The following is a 21,294-nucleotide window of genomic DNA, read 5'->3' on the forward strand; positions in this document are numbered from 1 at the left end:
TTCATTGAATTTAACAGGGCTACATACGCTTGGTATCATAATGGGTATAGTAAGTTAAGAACATGAACTTACTCTTCTTTAGATTTATACATGGTAATTAAATGTTTAATTACTTGATTTTTGTACTTAAAGTTCATTTATTGAATTGAAATTTTGTTAGAATTTTTGTTGTAATTACTTTGTTTGTTTCTTCCTTTCAGCATGAGTTGCTTCGTGTGCTTTATCATGTGTTTATTCATTTCTTTATAAACCTCATTGCTAAAGGGCATATTCACACTATGCCAAATTTGTCTTTTAGCAGCACCCCTACTAAAGCCCTTTTAGGAAAAAGCGCTGGTATAGGTTTTGCTAAAAATAAAATAAAAAAACACTCAAAAAAAGCGCTCTTAAAGGGGGGGGGGGGGTTACGAAAGCGCTTTCAAAAAGAGCTCTTATAGGGGGGAATACGAAAGCGATTTCAAAAAGCGCTCTTATAGGGGGGTACGAAAGCGCTTTCAAAAAGCGCTCTTATAGGGGGCTTATGAAAGCGCTTTTAAAAGCGCTGCTATAGGGGGTGGGTTACAAGAGCGCTTTTACCCTAAAAAGCGCTGGTAAAGGCAGGGCTACCAGAGCGCTTTTTAAAAGCGCTTTCATAGCTATTTCGTTAATTAAAATTTTAAAAATCAAAATTTTAAAAATTTTCATATAACCTATTGTTTTAATTTATAGAGCACACTGGTTGTTGCTTGCTATCAACCCTATAAGAGAAGTGGTATATTTTCTGAATTCGGTAGATGGTGAATGGAGCAATTATACGGCTATGAAGACAATGATTGATACGTAAGTGGGATCGTTCTAAATATTCGCGTATATTTATATATTTAATTATTTGTGAGATTGATCTAAATATATGCTTTTATATATTTGTTAGATCAAGACAAGTGTTCCGAAGTCAACGAGACGCACAGGTATCCCAGACTAAATCAAACAACATTACTTGTATCAAAGTGCAGGTACATTATTTTTCACAATTTTGTTTATAATATTTATGCTACTTGATAAAACAAGACAACTATAAAATATTATTTGTTTTTCTATGTAGTGTCCGATACAGCGAAACAATTCAGATTGCAGATACTATGTTTTGAGGTTTATGAAAGAAATCCTTCAAGCGAATCAATTAGAGATTCCAATCACGGTATGAATTTATAACTTAAGATAATTTCTTATAATTTATTACATTTAACTAAATCATTCATATTATGATTTTGTTCTGTAGTACTTTGACGAATTCCGTGCTGCTGCTTACACGAGACTTAAGTTGGAAGAAATTAAAGAGGATTTGAGTCAATTTTATATTCAACAACTATTCATGTAAGATTTGTGTCGATTTGAAGTATAATATTATAGTACTCTAGGATATATGGTTACTAACTTTGTTCATACTGTTGCCAATATTTGAAGTATAATAGTGTTGATGTTACAGATTTAGTTTGTTTGACATGAGTTAGTTACATGTGAAACTTTCTATATATATATCATACTTTACATGATTTAGTTTGTTTGACAGGAACTGGTCTCTGTTCTTATATTAGTATATATATATATATATATATATATATATATATATATATTGAAGGATAGAAAAACACTTAGAAAGGGGGGGGGGGTTGAATAAGTGTAGCTTTAAAAACTTGACAGATAAAAATAAATTGCACAGTTATTTTTATCCTGGTTCGTTGTTAACTAAACTACTCCAGTCCACCCCCGCAGAGATGATTTACCTCAACTGAGGATTTAATCCACTAATCGCACGGATTACAATGGTTCTCCACTTAGTCAGCAACTAAGTCTTCCAGAGTCTTCTGATCACACACTAATCACTCCAGGAACAACTGCTTAGATACCCTCTAAGACTTTTCTAGAGTATTCTGATCCACACGATCACTCTAGTTACAACCTGCTTAGATAACCTCTAAGACTTCCTAGAGTATTCTGATCCACACGATCACTCTAGTTCCTTACAACTTAATGTAATCAATTCTAAGAGTATTACAATTGCTTCTTAAAAGCGATAATCACAAACTGTGATATTTCTCTTAACGTTTAAGCTTAATCTCACTAATATATTACAACAGCAATGTAGTGAGCTTTGATGAAGATGAAGATTCTGAGCTTTGAGTAGAACAGTGTTTCAGCAAGTTAATAAGAGTTGTTTTGTGCAGAATCGTTAACCTTGCTTCTCATCAGAACTTCATATTTATAGGCGTTGGAGAAGATGACCGTTGAGTGCATTTAATGCTTTGCGTGTTCCGTACAGCATCGCATTTAATGTTATACGCTTTTGTCAACTACCTCGAGCCTTGTTCACGCTGTGTCTACTGACGTAGCCTATAATAGCTTTTAACGTTCCTTTTGTCAGTCAGCGTAGCTTGCCACTTGTACTTCCTTCTGATCTGATGTTTGTGAATACAACGTTTGAATATCATCAGAGTCAAACAGCTTGGTGCATAGCATCTTCTGATCTTCTGACCTTGAAGTGCTTCTGAGCGTGATACCATCAGAACTTCAGTGCTTCTGATCTCATGTTCTTCTGATGCTTCCATAGACCCATGTTCTGATTCTGCTTCGACCATCTTCTGATGTCTTGCCAGACCATGTTCTGATGTTGCATGCTGAACCCTTTGAGACAAAGCTTCTGAGCGCTGAATTATGCATACTCTTTATATATTTCCTGAAAAGGAAATTGCATTGGATTAGAGTACCATATAATCTTAAGCAAAATTCATATTATTGTTATCATCAAAACTAAGATAATTGATCAGAACAATTCTTGTTCTAACAATCTCCCCCTTTTTGATGATGACAAAAACATATATAAATGATATGAATTTGCGATCAGAAAGAACAGACGGCAAAAGACAAATTACACAGCTATAGCATAAGCATATGAATATGTCTCCCCCTGAGATTAACAATCTCCCCCTGAGATAAATAATCTCCCCCTGAAATAAATACTCGAAGAACTTTAATAAAAGACTTCCCTGATTATTTCGGTAGAGACGATCATATGAGCTTCTGTCTTTAGAGAATTCATAGCTTCTGACTTCTGCTTCCATTGGACAGCTTCAGAACTAGAATTTCTTTAGATCCCTAGAACACTCACAGCTTCTGATTCCTGCTTCCATCTAGGACAGCTTCAGAACTTGAATTTCTTTGATCTTCTGAACATTCACAGCTTCTGACTTCTGCTTCCATCTAGGACAGCTTCAGAACTTGAATTTCTTTGATCTTCTGAACATTCACAGCTTCTGATTTCTGCTTCCATTTAGGACAGCTTCAGAACTTGAGTTTTCTGGATCTTTAGAACATTCACAGCTTCTGATTTCTGCTTCCCTCGGATAGCTTCAGAGCTTTGAATTTCTACCAACATCACTTCATGCTAGATTTGTATCAGAACATTGTTGAATGTACCAGAGCATCATCAGAGCATCTCTACATCCTGAAATGTTATAGAACAAAACTAAACGACAAAAGTCAGCATGAACGAGTCAGAACATAAAATGTATATATGAACACATGATATGTATCAGAGCCATATAGGCTAAAATAATGTATCAGAGCAAATAGAATTTTGTCAGAGCAAATAGACAAATATGGATCAAATTCTATTATCAGTGCTTCTGATTCATTCTTCTTTCTTGCTTCTGATTTCTGAAGCTTGACAGCACTCAGCTTGCTTCAGTTTCCATGAGTTTATTCTTTTTACAGAATAACACTTCTTATGGTTTTGCTTCTTGTGTTTGCTTTGAAGATTCTCTTCACTTCTTTATACCTGCAAAACACTTAAACCATATAGAACTTGCAGTTCTTGTTAGAAAATGTGTGGGAGCTTTACCCAGCAACTGATAGATTAATCAAATCATTTATCATTTATCTTCTCCCCCTTTTTTGTCATAACATCAAAAAGAATATTTCAAAAGATTCAGATGAATAAAACGACAAATAAAATCACTGGAATGTAAAAACAAAGAAACTTTTCATTGATAATCAAAAAGAAAGATTACTTAAGAGGGATGCAGGAAAACAGATGCAACAAGGAAAGACAACTACTCAGATCAAAGGACTAAGATCCTAGCCTACGCAAAATCCGCGCCAGAACATCATGAATCCCGTCAGTGCTTGTAGCTTGCCTTGCCATGAAGGAGCGAAACTCAGCATTGGCTACTTCTTGCGCGTCCAAACGAGAAGCCAGCATAGCTTGATTCTGATGAAGAGTTTCCAAGGTCTCCATCAGAGCTGAGGTTTCACCAGAAGAGGAGGCACCTGAATTTCTGCCAAAAGGGACAGCAATCTCAGCAGAGTGATCTTCTGGGAGATCTTCAGCTTGTGCATCTTCCATTTCCTCATCTGAGTCTGACTCAGAAGTAGCCTTAGCATATTCTGGTTCAGGCAGCTCAGAAGTTCCATCTTCCAATGCTTAAAGAATAGCTGCTAGATTTGTTGGAGGAGTAGGACCAGAAACTTCAGCAGAATACACCACTACTGGAAAGACCATGTGAGGTGCTTTTTCAGAAGGGTTCATTCTGAACCAGTTGAACAGCCACTGAAAATCTCCAGTCAGCACAGGAAACCATGGTTTCCACACCACGATGTCTCTGCAGAGATTTTCTTCTTCCATCTTATCTGCAGGTATCTTTTTCTCAAGAACACTTCTGTTCCTGATGAGATGGTGACAGCTGCTTTCACCAACTTCCAACCGAAGACCACGAATACCAGGAGCTTCAGACATGATCCTTCTCTGAGTTTCTGTAGCCCTAACCAGAAAATCCTGACGAAAGGTATCCCAAAGGTTGCTTGTAGCATACTCATCCAGATGGTTAAGGTGAGCAGCACCCAGAATCTCCAACCAGCCATTTACATCAGAATGTAAAAGCTCCAGATATGATTGAGTGGTAGGGGTTGGAGGGTTGACAGTGAACCTGGAGTCGGGAAGAACAACACTATAGGGATTAGGTGTTCTGGTGGGAAAAGGGTGTGAGAGAGATGAAGAAATATCTGATAGATGGGTTGAAGGAGAGAAGATATCAGATGGTGAAGAGGGTAGTTCTGAGAGGATGAATGAGGAGGAAGAGGTGGTGGAGGTCCTTGAAGAGGGAGGTGATTGAGGGGTACCGGCAAGGGGTTGATACATACGTCTAGAGTAATTTCCAGACATCATAGCTTCAGACGGGTTCACTTTGAGAGAGTCATCGGTGATCCTTACTCTTTTTGGTTTGGTTTCTGGGTCAGCAGTTGCCTTTCTCTTTTGTTTCCGATCATTATCTTGATTCCCAGAGCTTGACGATGGATTCATGATGAAGTTGCAGATATTGGAAACTGCTAGGGTTTATGATATGAATGTAAAGAGAGAGAACGAAAAAGAAACTGAATGCAAAGTGAGAGAAATATAAGAGGGAAAAGAAACGTTTGAAGACTATAAAAAGAAAACTGAAAGAGAGTAAATGATGAAAAGCATTTAATGTTACGTGACGTGAGGAGAGATAATAATGACAAAAGACGTGATTTGCACAGTTACCTAAGTAGACGTCCCCTCAACTGCACGCACGCTTGTCCAGGAGTAGTGAACACGTGTTTACCATCTGGATAGCCAGTTACAGCTGTTTTGCTTTTAAAGAGATTCTGAATCAACTTAGACAATGAAACGTTAGTAATAACTGAATCACAATTCTAATTGATTTCAATCAGAACTTCTTAAAAACAATTTCATTTCAGAAGATACCCATTCATAAGAACTTCTCATCTTCTCATTCTGGGCTTATTTCTGAAGCCCCATCTTGTACCTATTGTTTTGAATCCACCTGGTCTAGGAACAAGACCCCAAACATCATTCCTTGTAAACTGATTCAGTTCTTCTTGCATAGCAATTATCCAGTCTGGATCTTCTAGAGCATGATCAACAGAAGTTGGCTCGATCAAAGATACAAGACCTAATTGACAGTCTGCATTGTTCTTAAGGAATGCTCTTGTTCTGATTGGATCATCCTTCTTTCCAAGAATGACATCTTCTGAATGACCAGAGATGAGTCTGGATGATCTTCTGACAGATGGTTCTTCATAAATGCTTAGATTCTCCAGAGAAGCTGATACTTGATCTTCAGATTCTTTGCTTCTGAGAAGCTCTGCTTCTGATGCGTTGCTTCTTGGCTCAACAACTTCTGATATATCAATATCACAATCTGCAAAATTATCAAACTGCTTTGGTTTTTCAGAACCAAGCTTATCATCAAACCTGATATTGATTGATTCTTCTACAATCAATGTTTCAGTATTGTATACTCTGTAGCCTTTTGTGCGTTCAGAATATCCAAGAAGGAAACATTTTTGAGCTTTGGAATCAAACTTACCAAGATGATCTTTAGTGTTCAGAATAAAGCATACACATCCAAAAGGATGGAAATATGAAATGTTGGGCTTTCTATTCTTCCACAATTCATAAGGAGTCTTATTTAGAATAGGTCTGATAGATATTCTATTCTGAATATAGCATGCAGTGTTTATTGCTTCTGCCCATAAATGCTTAGCCATATTGGTTTCATTGATCATGGTTCTGGCCATTTCTTGCAGAGTCCTATTCTTTCGTTCTACAACCCCATTTTGTTGTGGAGTTCTAGGACAAGAGAAATCATGGGCAATACCATTTTCTTTGAAGAATTCTTCAAAGGATCTGTTCTCAAATTCACCACCATGATCACTTCTGACCTTTATGATTTTACACTCTTTTTCAGATTGAATCTGAATGCAGAAATCAAAGAACACTGAATGAGACTCATCCTTGTGTTTCAAGAATTTTACCCATGTCCAGCGGCTATAATCATCTACGATGACTAATCCATATTTCTTCCCTCTGACAGATGCTGTTTTGACTGGGCCAAACAGATCAATGTGCAAGAGTTCTAATGGCCTTGAGGTAGAAACAACATTCTTGGACTTGAATGCAGGTTTGGAGAACTTGCCCTTCTGACATGCTTCACAAAGAGCATCTGATTTGAATTTCAGATTAGGGAGTCCTCTGACAAGATCCAGTTTGTTAATCTGAGAAATCTTTCTCAAACTAGCATGACCTAATCTTCTGTGCCAGACCCACTGCTCTTCAGAAACAGACATAAGACAAGTCACCTTCTGACTCATAAGATCTTGTAGATCTGTCTTATAAATGTTATTCTTCCTCTTGCCTGTAAATAGGATTGAGCCATCCTTCTGATTTACAGCCTTGCAAGACTCTTGATTAAAGATTATATCATAACCATTGTCACTCAATTGACTGATAGATAAGAGGTTATGTGTTAATCCTTCTACAAGAAGTACATTAGAAATGGAAGGAGAGTTACCAGACTTTATAGTTCCAGAGCCAATTATCTTGCCCTTCTGATCTCCTCCAAACTTGACTTCTCCTCCAGACTTAAGCACCAGGTCTTGGAACATAGACCTTCTTCCTGTCATGTGTCGTGAGCATCCAGAGTCCAGGCACCACGACATGTTGTGCTTTGTCCTTTTTGCAGCCAAGGATATCTGCAATAGGAATAATCTTATCCTTAGGTACCCATATCTTCTTGGGTCCTTTCTTGTTAGATTTTCTCAAGTTCTGATTGAACTTGGGTTTAACATTGTAAGCAATAGGAGGAACAGCATGATAATTTTTAATATGAGTTTCATGATATTTCCTAGGTTGTGTCACATGCTTTTTGGTGTGTGTTATGTGAAAACTTTGAGCATGTGAAGTGTGCCTAATATCATGGGAGTGGCCATACTTGAACTGATCATACAATGGCTTGTATGTGAATTTCATTTCATCAACAGGTTCAAGTTTGTATGGGGTTTCACCCTCAAAACCAATGCCGACTCTTTTGTTTCCAGACACAGCATATATCATAGAAGCTAGCTGACTTCTGCCAATACTTCTAGATAAGAACTTCCTGAAACTTAAATCATATTCTTTCAGAATATGGTTTAGACTAGGAGTGGATTTTTCTGAATCAGAAGGAGATCCAACATTATTGGATAATTTTAAAAGTTTTTCTTTTAATTCAGAATTCTCCAACTCAAGCTTCTTTGTTTCAAATTCAAATAGCTTTTTCAGCTTTTTGTATTTGAGACTGATCTGAGACTTGAGTTCCAGAAGTTCAGTTAGACCGGAAACTAACTCATCTCTAGTAAGTGCAGAAAATACCTCTTCAGAATCTGATTCTGATGTAGATTCTGATCCGTCATCTTCTGTCGCCATCAGCGCACAGTTAGCCTGCTCATCTTCAGAGTCTGAATCATCTTCTGACTCATCCCAGGTTGCCATAAGACCTTTCTTCTTATGAAACTTCTTCTTGGGATTTTCCTTCTGAAGTTTTGGACATTCATTCTTGAAGTGTCCAGGCTCATTGCATTCATAGCACATGACCTTCTTCTTGTCAAATCTTCTGTCATCAGAAGATTCTCCACGTTCAAATTTCTTTGAACTTCTGAAGCCTCTGAACTTCCTTTGCTTGTTCTTCCAGAGTTGATTCAGTCTTCTGGAGATCAAGGACAGTTCATCTTCTTCTTCAGATTCTGATTCTTCAGGATCTTCTTCTCTAGCCTGAAAAGCGTTAGTGCATTTCTTGATATTGGATTTTAATGCAATAGACTTACCTTTCTTTTGAGGCTCATTTGCGTCCAGCTCTATTTCATGACTCCTCAAGGCACTAATAAGCTCTTCCAGAGAAACTTCATTCAGATTCTTTGCAATCTTGAATGCAGTCACCATAGGACCCCATCTTCTGGGTAAGCTTCTGATGATCTTCTTTACGTGATCAGCCTTGGTGTATCCCTTGTCAAGAACTCTCAATCCAGCAGTGAGAGTTTGAAATCTTGAAAACATCTTTTCAATGTCTTCATCATCCTCCATCTTGAAGGCTTCATACTTCTGGATTAAAGCTAGAGCTTTAGTCTCCTTGACTTGAGCATTTCCTTCATGAGTCATTTTCAAGGACTCATATATGTCATAGGCCGTTTCCCTGTTAGATATCTTCTAATACTCAGCATGAGAGATAGCATTCAGCAAAACAGTTCTACATTTATGATGATTCCTGAAAAGCTTCTTCTGATCATCATTCATTTCTTGCCTTGTCAGCTTTACGCCACTGGCATTTACTGGATGTTTGTAACCATCCATCAGAAGATCCCATAGATCACCATCTAGACCAAGAAAGTAACTTTCCAGTTTATCTTTCCAGTATTCAAAGTTTTCACCATCAAATACCGGCGGTCTAGTATAACCATTGTTACCGTTGTGTTGCTCAGCAGAGCCAGATGTAGATGCAGGTGTAGACTTTGCAGTTTCATCAACCATCTTTTACTGAAGCGTTTTTCTCTTCCTGAATCTTTTCTAAACACGGTTAAGTGCTTGCACCTTAGAACCGGCGCTCTGATGCCAATTGAAGGATAGAAAAACACTTAGAAAGGGGGGGTTTGAATAAGTGTAGCTTTAAAAACTTGACAGATAAAAATAAATTGCACAGTTATTTTTATCCTGGTTCGTTGTTAACTAAACTACTCCAGTCCACCCCCGCAGAGATGATTTACCTCAACTGAGGATTTAATCCACTAATCGCACGGATTACAATGGTTCTCCACTTAGTCAGCAACTAAGTCTTCCAGAGTCTTCTGATCACACACTAATCACTCCAGGAACAACTGCTTAGATACCCTCTAAGACTTTTCTAGAGTATTCTGATCCACACGATCACTCTAGTTACAACCTGCTTAGATAACCTCTAAGACTTCCTAGAGTATTCTGATCCACACGATCACTCTAGTTCCTTACAACTTAATGTAATCAATTCTAAGAGTATTACAATTGCTTCTTAAAAGCGATAATCACAAACTGTGATATTTCTCTTAACGTTTAAGCTTAATCTCACTAATATATTACAACAGCAATGTAGTGAGCTTTGATGAAGATGAAGATTCTGAGCTTTGAGTAGAACAGTGTTTCAGCAAGTTAATAAGAGTTGTTTTGTGCAGAATCGTTAACCTTGCTTCTCATCAGAACTTCATATTTATAGGCGTTGGAGAAGATGACCGTTGAGTGCATTTAATGCTTTGCGTGTTCCGTACAGCATCGCATTTAATGTTATACGCTTTTGTCAACTACCTCGAGCCTTGTTCACGCTGTGTCTACTGACGTAGCCTATAATAGCTTTTAACGTTCCTTTTGTCAGTCAGCGTAGCTTGCCACTTGTACTTCCTTCTGATCTGATGTTTGTGAATACAACGTTTGAATATCATCAGAGTCAAACAGCTTGGTGCATAGCATCTTCTGATCTTCTGACCTTGAAGTGCTTCTGAGCGTGATACCATCAGAACTTCAGTGCTTCTGATCTCATGTTCTTCTGATGCTTCCATAGACCCATGTTCTGATTCTGCTTCGACCATCTTCTGATGTCTTGCCAGACCATGTTCTGATGTTGCATGCTGAACCCTTTGAGACAAAGCTTCTGAGCGCTGAATTATGCATACTCTTTATATATTTCCTGAAAAGGAAATTGCATTGGATTAGAGAACCATATAATCTTAAGCAAAATTCATATTATTGTTATCATCAAAACTAAGATAATTGATCAGAACAATTCTTGTTCTAACATATATATATATATATATATATATATATATATATATATATATATATATATGTTGTCCTACCTATGAATGAAAATATATCGTCGAAAATATATTACAGGTAAAAAATATTACAGGTTGAAAATATATTACAGGTCGAAAATATTACAGGTCGAACTGGGAGGCTTAAATTACAGGCTGCACTTTAAAATACCTCATTTAGCAACGACAGTGCTTTAAAAAGCGCTCTTAAAGGGCCACCTACTAAAGCGCTTTATTACTAAAAGCGCTGCCAAAGATTAAAAAAAAGCATAAAAAAAACACAACCTACGAAAGCGCTTTTGGAAAAGCGCTCTTATAAGGGGGCTATCAAAGCGCTTTTCCAGAAAAAGCGCTCTTATAAGGGGGGATACCAGAGCGCTTTTCTGGAAAAAGCGTTCTTATAGGGGGGCTACCAGAGCGCTTTTTCCAGAAAAGCGCTCTTATGGGGTCTACCAGAGCGCTTTTCTGGAAAAAGCGCTCTTATAGGGGAGGCTACCAGAGCGCTTTTGTTACCTACGCCAGCGCTGGCTTTGGCAGCGCTTTTAAAGCCCAAAATAAGCGCTTTTAAAGCCCTTCCGTGTTGTAGTGTCAAGAAGGTATTATACTTGCATAGTCTTAGGAGTATGCATAGATTGACTTAATTGGGTTTATCTACAGGCATAAGCAATTCTGGGACTGTTTGAGAGAGTTTTTAGAAATAGCTTATGACATATCCATATGCCATTTTCATCTTATTTCCATGAGCTCAGTGTTAGATTAAGAAAATACAATATGTCTTATATGAAAATAGTTTGATTTTATTTATTTGTTGATAGAAATAGCTTTTATAAGCACTTACATCATGAATGCTTGATTAAGTTAATCTAAAAAGGGCTTAAGTTTTAGTGATAGAAAATGAGGGTAAGAAATTTCCAGTTTGAAAAGAACGTAAATTTCTTACAATCGAATTATATGACTCATGTTCAAGTGATAGAAAATGAGGGTAAGAAATTTCCAGAACCTCTACTGAATGCATTCTGTTTTTAAGTATGATGTGTTCCTAATTACTCCCCATGACGCTTATTTTTATACAATTTTGGTTAGTTTAAACTGTGCAATCCCTGCTGTTTAAAGTCTTAATACTAATAGGAGTTGATTTTAGCTACATTAAGCCTTTTTCTTGTGGTTTATCATTGCTATCCGGTTCTGATGTAATGTGGTATTTTCTGTTCTATGTAATCCCTCTCCTCCATTCTAGAGTGCGTCTTGTGCTCGGATGTGGATATTGTTAATAGTTTCCGTTGATTCAAAAAAAGTTGTGCTATGCTCTGATATTATAGGTGATATGCTATTTCTTCTCTTAAATGATTGACAATAAATAATATATGCTTCTAATTGATTTGACATGATTGGTGGCTCACTTATAATGTGATTTAGGATTCAAATTGGGTTGAGTTCTATTGGACTTGGTCTAGCATTTACTGAAGGGTTTTGTTTGTTTTATATATATTGATATCACATGTGTTCTACAAAATCTGATTGCTCTTGGTAACTTTTATACCAATTAAAGGAACATTGCTTTTGAATTGCTGCTGCATCTCTTATTCCATCTTAGAACTTGCTAATTCTTTCTCTTCTTGCTGTTTTGCAAATCAGCCATCCATAAGAATGTTGATGGGCCATCAAGCAAGGACTAGAGAGGTGGAACTACTAAAGTGCCTTCACAACTTACAAGGACCCTAAATTCATCGTATCGATGCCAATCGGATCTATCTCCAAGAGCTAAATATCTAGTAAACTTTTCCTGCAGCTTCAATGACAGTTATTGAATCTCAAGTATTACTGCTACATAATATTTTAATTTCTCTTATAGTATTATTAACATTCATGAATATTGGAATCAAATTGAATTCCAACCTAAATGGGAAACATTTACTTATTCTTAGCATTCATTTAGATTGGAAGCAAATTAAATTTATTTCTTTTTTAATTTAATGTGTTAAGTTGATTAGCAATTTCTCAATTGTTTTATCACTCTCTACATAGTTATAAATATGTAAGTTTTTTATCTATTATTTTCCTATTTGAAAAATTATACACATTTAGTGAAAAAGATTATGCTTATGTGTATTTAAGTGTATCAGAATACTCTATTTTTATGCATGGATGATACTTCATCTATTTTGTTTTTACAACTGCAGAAGCTCCTAATCAATTTCTCATTGAAGATAATGTTGGGAGAATGAAAATATGAGATATGTTGCACCTGTGATGGCTATGTAGTATGGAAGCCTTAAGGGAGAATCACTAAATTCCGAGTTAACTTCTTGTAGGTAACAATCACTCTCTCAATTGACTCATTCAATCAAAACGATAGTTTATGTTTCTAGACTTTTATTTTTACCTCAAGTGCTTATAGAAAAAGTCTGGTTATTATGGCTTCGAAAAGTTGCGACATGTTCAATCCTTCAATTTTATAAAGTGATGTTCAAATGATCCTGTTAATTTTTGTACATTTTAAAGGAATTATAAAATGTCAAATTATATTTTCTTAGTTCCAGTATTTTGTGGATAATTCATTTAATTTTAGTGGTGTATTGTTTTCTATGAAGACTAAGAATTAAAATTTGACTTTTGTGTTTCTATTAAATAAGAAACGGAGAGTCTAATCTAATATATTAAACTGAAATAGTCTTTTTTTAGATGATGAAAAGTGAAGACATGTTCTACACAGTTCAATACTCTTTTCTTTAGATGATGAAGAGTGAAGACATATATGTGCTTCTATTTGATTTGATATAACGATAGTGTGGGATAAATTTTACTTGGATAAGGGAGTGAAATTCTATTCACTACATGTTAGTACTTAAAGTGGACAAAGAGACTAAAAGTTTTTTATGTCGTATGAATGGTGTTCAGCTTCTTGAGTACTAAACTTCACTAGTCAAAATTGTTTGTTTTATAATTTCATTCTAAATGGTCTTCAACCATGTACTCAAGTTTAGATTGTTTTTGCTAAGCATGGTCGTGATTACATAGTTTGTGTTTGGTGCATTATTAGGGGTATATATTTTAAGGCTGAGCCTTTTTTTTTCCAATCTGACATATAGAAGTCATAGGAAGGAAAAGGTATTAATTTCCTTTGCTTAATTAATGACATCAGCAAAACTTTAGTATTTCCCACTCTATTTAAATAAAATAAATCTGAATTTAGATCTTGATGTTAATTTTACAGATATTTATTAGAGACAAACTCATTAATAAATGGCAAGAGGATGACACAAGTTGCTACTTTTATTATATTTGGATCAGTAAGTGAGTTTTAATTGTTAGTTTTAATAATTTGTTCTAGTATCTATAATTTAATAATGTCATTTATAATGAATCTTATGTATATAGTATTTTTCAGTTTAGAGTACTCATGTCATTCTCAAAGATGAATGAAGTTAGTGGAAGACAAGGAAGATGTCATTTTGATTGTAAATGTGTAAATGTTTAAGGTGGGGGCTACGAGAGCGTTTTTCTTGAAAAAGCGCTGCTATAGGGGGGATATGAGAGCGCTTTTCTTGAAAAAGAACTGCTATAGGGGGGATATGAGAGCGCTTTTCTTGAAAAAGAACTGCTATAGGGGGAATACGAGAGCGCTTCTTTAGAAAAAGCGCTGCTATAGGGGGGATACGATAGCGCTTTTCTGGAAAAGCGCTACTATAGGGGGGCTACGAGAGCGCTTTTAGAGTGTCAAAAGCGCTGTCGTTACCTACGGCAAAGCTGGCTTTGGCAACGCTCTAAAAGCCCAAAAAAAGCGCTTTAGAAGCCCTTGCGCGTTGTAGTGATATATATATATATATATATATATATATATATATATATATATATATATATATATATATATATATATATATATATATATATATTGAAGTGAGTGAAAGATAAGTTTCCCTTGAAGCCATGAGAGGTCTTTGTTTGAAGAAAAGAGGATTCGTTCCAAATATGTTTTATAAATATTGGTGGGAATACGCTGTGCCGAGTTAGGCTTTGCCAAACTTGAACCTAGTATGTTAAATAATTTAAAGCATAAGTCTAGTCTGTAGCCTATCATAGGCTTGTTTTTTTAGCCTGACTCTGGTCTTTTTGAAGGCCTATTAGCCTACTTATAATCCTATTTCATTTGAACATTTGTAAACAAGTCATTCAACTCAACTTTATATAGACTAACAAAATAAAAAATCAATGAGATTAAATGTTTGTTTGTATTGACTTATTTGAGTTTACCTATTAGCATAAATTTTTTGATACTATTTGTTTGAAGGAACTTATGGAACCAACTTATGACATTGTTTAAAAGATTTTTTTTCATCTTTTTTTCATAATTTCTTTAAAATAATTAATATTTATTTTTATATTTTAATTCAAAGTACAAAATATAATATAATAATAATAATAAAATTATATAGGTTTAAAAGGCTTTTTATATGGCCGGTGGCCTACCCTTTTTAGCTAAATAGGCTTATAAAAAAACCAATGACTTTTCTATTTATATAAAAAGTTTGGCCTGGTCTAGACCTATGTAGATTGGGTCGTAGGCCCTTGTCAGTCGGCTTGGCATTTTCCCAACCTTATTTATAACTAGTATTTGATTCTATAAATGTTGCAGTCAATTTTTGTTTTGTCAAACACGTGAAAAATATGGTGATTAACAACAAAATATATAATTTGCTATTTATTTTTAGAAAATACTACAAAAATTATAAGGATGGTTTAAATCAAACTCTAATATAGTATCAGACCCTATTTATCGGACTATGAGTCGTCCACCGTTAATATCCACACACCAAGCATAAAAGAATGTTGTGCGTGAGAAGGTGTATTAGGAAGATCCTAAAATCTCACAATGGTTGAAAATAAACTATTAAAATAATATATATAGAGAGACACTCTTCACCTTATCAACCAGTTTTATAAAGATGAGTTAGGTCAAACTCTCATACTACTTGACACAAACTTAATAAAAGATTTAAATTTAAAGAACACGTTTTAAAACTTCTAAGAGGCAAACAGAATTTAAATATTTTTATTTTATACAGTATAAATAAGTCAAAAGATATGTTATTTAATTTATTACATACAATGAGATAAAAATATGACTGAAATTCTCAAGTTTGTGTACTATATGATTTTCTTTCTTTCTCTATATCTTATCATAAAGAATGTAGAAGGTAGATACATAACGAAGCAAGCTCAAGGTAATTTATTTTTTTCATCCTTTTTTAAATTTCCTTCTTTAGTTTGTAATTCATATACAATATTTTATCTCATTTTCGTAATATTATTTTATTAGGAAATTTCTCTATAGACCTCGCAACCTTCTAATCCACCTCTGGTGAAAAACCCAAACTACCCCTGACTTCGGAAGTTCATTTCCGAAATGCATAAAAAAGACGTTTTCGGAGATGCATCTCCGAAAGTGCCTTTTTTTTTTGAAAAAATTGTCTTATTTCAGAAGTTCATTTCCGAAAACACCATTTCGGAAATGAACTTCCAAAATACTGCGCGTTTTGCAGATTTAGCAAAACAGCCCCCTCCCCCAATTCATTTACCCTAAATCAACTTAATACTCAACCCCTCTTCAAATTTTCGGCCAAAATCAAGTGTAAGATCAAAGAGCATTCCCAAGTCTTCTTCCAAACTCATCATCAAACACTAATTGGTAAGTTCTACATTGTTTTTTCAAGTTTTAGATCTATTTGAATAAACTCTCATAGGGTGTTTAGAAACTGAAAAAATCACATTAAGATAGGTTAGTACTGATATTAGGATGTTTAGTAGGCATAAAAGTAGTTTTGGTTTAGGTTTTTTGGGTCTGCCATTGGAGGCTGTATTGAAGGTCTGCGCAGGGGTGTTTCGGAAGTTCATTTCCGAAAACACCTCCATCCCAGTTTTCGGAAATGAACTTTCGAACTGTACTAGAATTTCATTTTTTTTTTGTTTTTTCATTTGTCTCGCATATTAATCGATTTCGATTGTTTACAGGAACATGTCAGGCAACCAACCAGCACGCATCAGACAGGGGAGAGAGTCCCAGACTGCGTCGGCTAGACGCGAGCGGGCGGCGGTGCAGCTGGCGTCGACCCAGGGACGGTGCAGGGTCGGGGACGCCGTGTGCGAATTCCTGTGGACGTGGGAGAGGGTACATCTGGTTCAGGTTCTAGGAGTTGGCTGGCTCGGGCATCTTCTTCCCGCCAGCGAGAGGAGGAGGAGGAGGTGGCGGCAGTGACTTACCACGAGCCGGAGGGGGTACCGGAAGTTGACCCTCCAGCCGGGGAGGAGGATGAGCAGGAGGACGGCTATCCGGGAGGGCCCTTTGACACCTTTGTGCTGATTCACTACCACGATCACGTCGCTCGGCGGATCTGGGAGGGAGAGGTATTTTTTAATTTAACCGTTTAATTGTCACCATTTTTTATAGTTTAACCGTTTATTTGTCGCTTATTTAATATATGTCGCTTATTTAATATATGTCGCTTATTTGTTTTTTTTCTAACAAGAGAGAAAGCCGCTGAAAATGGTCAACCACGTCCGCAAGATTTTCAGTCTGTTTAAACTAGCAGCTGAGTGGTTCAACGACCATGTGCGAGGTTCAGGGCTCAGCGGGCTCTGCATGACGACGTACACCACCATCAGCACCGGCATGCAGGGGGCATTTGTGGAGCGCTGGCACAAGGAGACGTCCTCTTTCCACTTGCCGGTTGGGGAGATGACGATCACCTTGCATGATGTGCAGTGTCTTCTCCACCTGCCGATTAGGGGGCCGCTGTTGCACCACTCCAAGATCCAGAGGGTCGAGGCCATTGAGTGGATGACGCTCTATTTGGGCATGGAGCACGAGGTTGCTCACTTTGAGTGCGCCACGACTTCTGGGCCTCATGTCCGGTTCACCACACTGAGCACTTATTTTGAGCACCATCTGAACGCGGCTGCCGAGGCTGAGGGTGAGGGTAACGAACTGTTCACACACTATCACCGCGGCTGCGCTCTCCGGTGTTGGTACATGCATGTGGTAGGCGCTGCATGCTTTGTGGACAAGAGTGTCAGGTACGTCGACGTGACCTACCTCCGCTACTTCATGGACCTGGATACCGTTCATTAGTGGAACTGGGGGGCAGCTACTCTGGCATACCTCTACCAGAAGCTGAATGAGGCCTCCAACTGGAGGACCAGGCAGTTGGTTGGATCCTGCACACTACTTACGGTACGTTTTATTTTAACACATTATCGTATTTATTTATTTATTTATGTTTCGTATTTATTTTTAATACATTATCGTGTTTGTGTTTCAGAGCTGGATCATCTCCTACTTCTCCCGCATCCACGGCTTCCACATCGATCATGCGTACGTTGACGCCATGCCCAGGGCCGCCATATACGCTCTCCAGAGGGGGAACGATGCGGTGGGACCATACCGTTTGTACTTGGACCGCACGATGCACGACGACGTCACCTGGAGGCCGTTCGCCGACTACGCTCAGATTGTCCCCTTTGACGGCATTGCTTTATATTCAGGCTGGTTGGCATGCGGGACCGGCATCATGGTCCGGTATCTCCCTGAGCGGTGCATGCGTCAGTTCGGATTCGTGCAGCGGATACCCAGGTCACCCTTTGAGGCTGCTCCCGACAGAGTGACCCGAGTGCAGCTCACTGCCATATGGGCGGAGTGGCAGCAACATGTGGTACCGCAGGAGTACCGTCTCACTCGGGTCACACAGGACTGACACAATGAGGAGGGGTACGTCACATGGTTCTACCGGGTGTCCCATCCTCTGCTGAGACCCGACGTTTCCGGCGCTTCTAGGCCAGCACATGAGGAGATCCTGGAGAACCAGCAGGCGAGGATGACCACGCCATTGATCTCATGCCGATCTGCCAGCGGATAGAGATGCTTGGGCGGGACGCGTTGGATCGAGGTATCGTTGATCAGGGCGGTGCAGAGGCAGTCGCCGTGATGGAGAGGATCGTCACTGATGCGGGCCGTGCAGCGGCATACAGGCGGCAGAGGAGGTCCCAGGGAGAGAGGGTTAGGCATACCCAGTAGGGGTCCTGGTTTATTTTTTTTTTGTTTTCGGATTATATGTTTCGCACACTATTACTATTTGGTTCGGCTTGTATATATTATTTGGATTTTATTTATCGTATTAGTATTTTCTGTTTATATGTCGCTTATTTTATTTGGCGTTTGCGTTTAATTAAAATGCGAGACTGTTTAAGAAAAAACATTAAAAAAACACATTTTCTGCATAATTCGGAAGTTTATTTCCGAACTCACCCCCCATGAGGTGTTTTCGGAAGTTCATCTCCGAAGACACGCCCCATGAGGTGTTTTCGGAGATGCACTTCCGAATTGTGGAAATTTTTAAAAAAAAAACAGCGCTTCGGAAGTTCATTTCCAAAGCAGGGGTATTTTGGGATTTTCGCTGGAGGTGACCCCCATAGGGAGGTGGCTAAAGAAATTTTCTTTTATTATTTTTTTCATTGCAACAGCAATGTTAAAGGAGTGTGGAAAGTCTAATTGTCAACTAACAAAGGATCAAAAGCTCATATGAGTTATGGACATATGCAGGGCCGACCCTGTGCATGTGCAACAAGAGCCACAGCACAGGGCCTCATAAAATGAAGGGCCTCCAAATTTTCTTTTGTATTCTGACTATTAATAATTTATTTTGGTGATTGTACTGCATCGATTATAAAAGTACTCATTAGTCATATAATAAAATTTATTACTATTAAAGTGTATCTGTTTTTGGGCCCACTTATGTGATTGTCATTTTATACACACTTTAGAAATCAGTACTACCATTATACCAATATTAATAATGAACACCTAATTTAATAGAGATTTCTTGACAAATCTGTTCCTTCCCAATTTAGTTAAAAATAATAGTAATGTTATAATTAGAATTGTATCTCTTTTTTTGGTTGTATAAATTAGGATTGTCCTTTTATTAAAATAATTAATTTTGTATCAATTATACTTCATGATAGAGCTTTAACTGACAGCGTTTTAATATTTAACTTTTATTTTATTTTTTCTAACTTTAGTTACTATTCTATGATTTTATATACACTTTGTTTATTTAATTTTTTTTTTAACTTTTACATTCAATATCAATGCAACTGTTTAGAGATTTAAATATTCATTATATAGATAATAATAAAATAAAATATTTTTTATTTATATGTTAAAATTAAAATTTATTTAACTAAAAAAATTATAATTTTTTATTATAAATTAAAATATAAATTAAGAAAGTATTATGGTGATTAATGGTATTTATTATTGATATTGTTTATGATTTAATTAAATATGTGATTTTCATAATTTTATATAAAGTCTAATATTTTATATTCAAACGGGGTCTCTAGATTGTTTGGGCCGGCCCTGGACATATGTAAATCATTGCCACTATGAAAAGAGTATCTTAACAAAGGAGGAATAAATAACTACACTAGCCAAAAATCTATATTAATTAGAATGAGATGAATTGACTTTTTTTATAGGCAATAGATGAATTAACTTAGTGATTAAGAACAACCGAAATAATATCGCATTTTAATGTACTCTTTTATAATCCTTAGACATGATTCGTAGCATGCATAACTATCCCATTTCCAAACATTTATCTTTTCCTTATGAATGTTTACACTACTAGAAATACACGTAAACCTGCGGATTTTCCTGCGAAAAGTTTTTCGCAGGTATACCTGCGGATTTTCCTGGGACTTTATTAAAACAAAAAGATAAACCATTTCAAAAAAATAAATTGCCAATAATTACCATATTATTATTATTATTATTATTATTATTATTATTATTATTATTATTATTATTATTATTATTATTATTATTATTATTATTATTATTATTATTATCGGTACAAAATACCATATTATTTTGTATATCATAATACTCATTTTATTGAAATATTAAATTAGTTATCTACAAATGCATAAAGGAGAAATCTTTTTTCATAAAAATATGTAGTGTGGTCACATAAAATCAAATCAATTTTGTATATCTTTATTAATTATATAATTTATGTGAACAAGAAGATTGATGAAATCACACAATTACAAAATTTATAATCATTTCCTAGGATCAAATGATTTTATATATTAAATTACCCTACAATACTTTCAAAGTTTCAATATACGTTCATTTTATGGATAATTATGTTGTCATTCTGACTGTGCAATATAATTATTATTATTAATTATATTATTATTATTATATTTATTATTATTATTATTATTATTATTATTATTATTATTATTATTATTATTATAATATAAAAGTTTTCATATCTATCATGGGAGAATAGAATTTAATTAAACAAAAATTAATGATTAGCAAGTTGTTTACCTTACCGCTTCAGAAAGTGTGCTGAATGGAATAATACAGTACATTAAACAAAACAGAAACTTAAGAAAGAATAAATTTAGAGAGCATTCTTTGAAACTCCTTAAAATACAAAAAGTTTTAAATATTTTTATCACAATATACGCTTTATACACACTATAAATAAGTAAAAAAAATGTTTTACTTATTACATGCAACAAAATAATTTAAAAAATGGCTAAAACCCTAAAGTT

At 36.1% G+C, this 21,294-nt stretch overlaps 1 long non-coding RNA gene across 2 annotated transcripts; it reads left to right on the plus strand.

The window, feature by feature from the left end:
* Positions 1-15,784: 15,784 nt before the first annotated feature.
* On the plus strand, positions 15,785-19,511 carry LOC131657117 (uncharacterized). 2 transcript variants are annotated; one of them, XR_009300491.1, is made up of 5 exons: positions 15,785-15,893; positions 15,989-16,357; positions 16,681-17,073; positions 17,196-17,899; positions 17,988-19,511. It is a non-coding gene; the product is annotated as an uncharacterized LOC131657117 (long non-coding RNA). The 2 variants fall into 2 exon arrangements; XR_009300490.1 differs by having other exon boundaries at positions 16,681-17,899.
* Positions 19,512-21,294: the final 1,783 nt, after the last annotated feature.

Source organism: Vicia villosa, linkage group LG3 (assembly GCF_029867415.1).
Source record: "Vicia villosa cultivar HV-30 ecotype Madison, WI linkage group LG3, Vvil1.0, whole genome shotgun sequence".
In the NCBI taxonomy this organism is placed as follows: domain Eukaryota; kingdom Viridiplantae; phylum Streptophyta; class Magnoliopsida; order Fabales; family Fabaceae; genus Vicia; species Vicia villosa.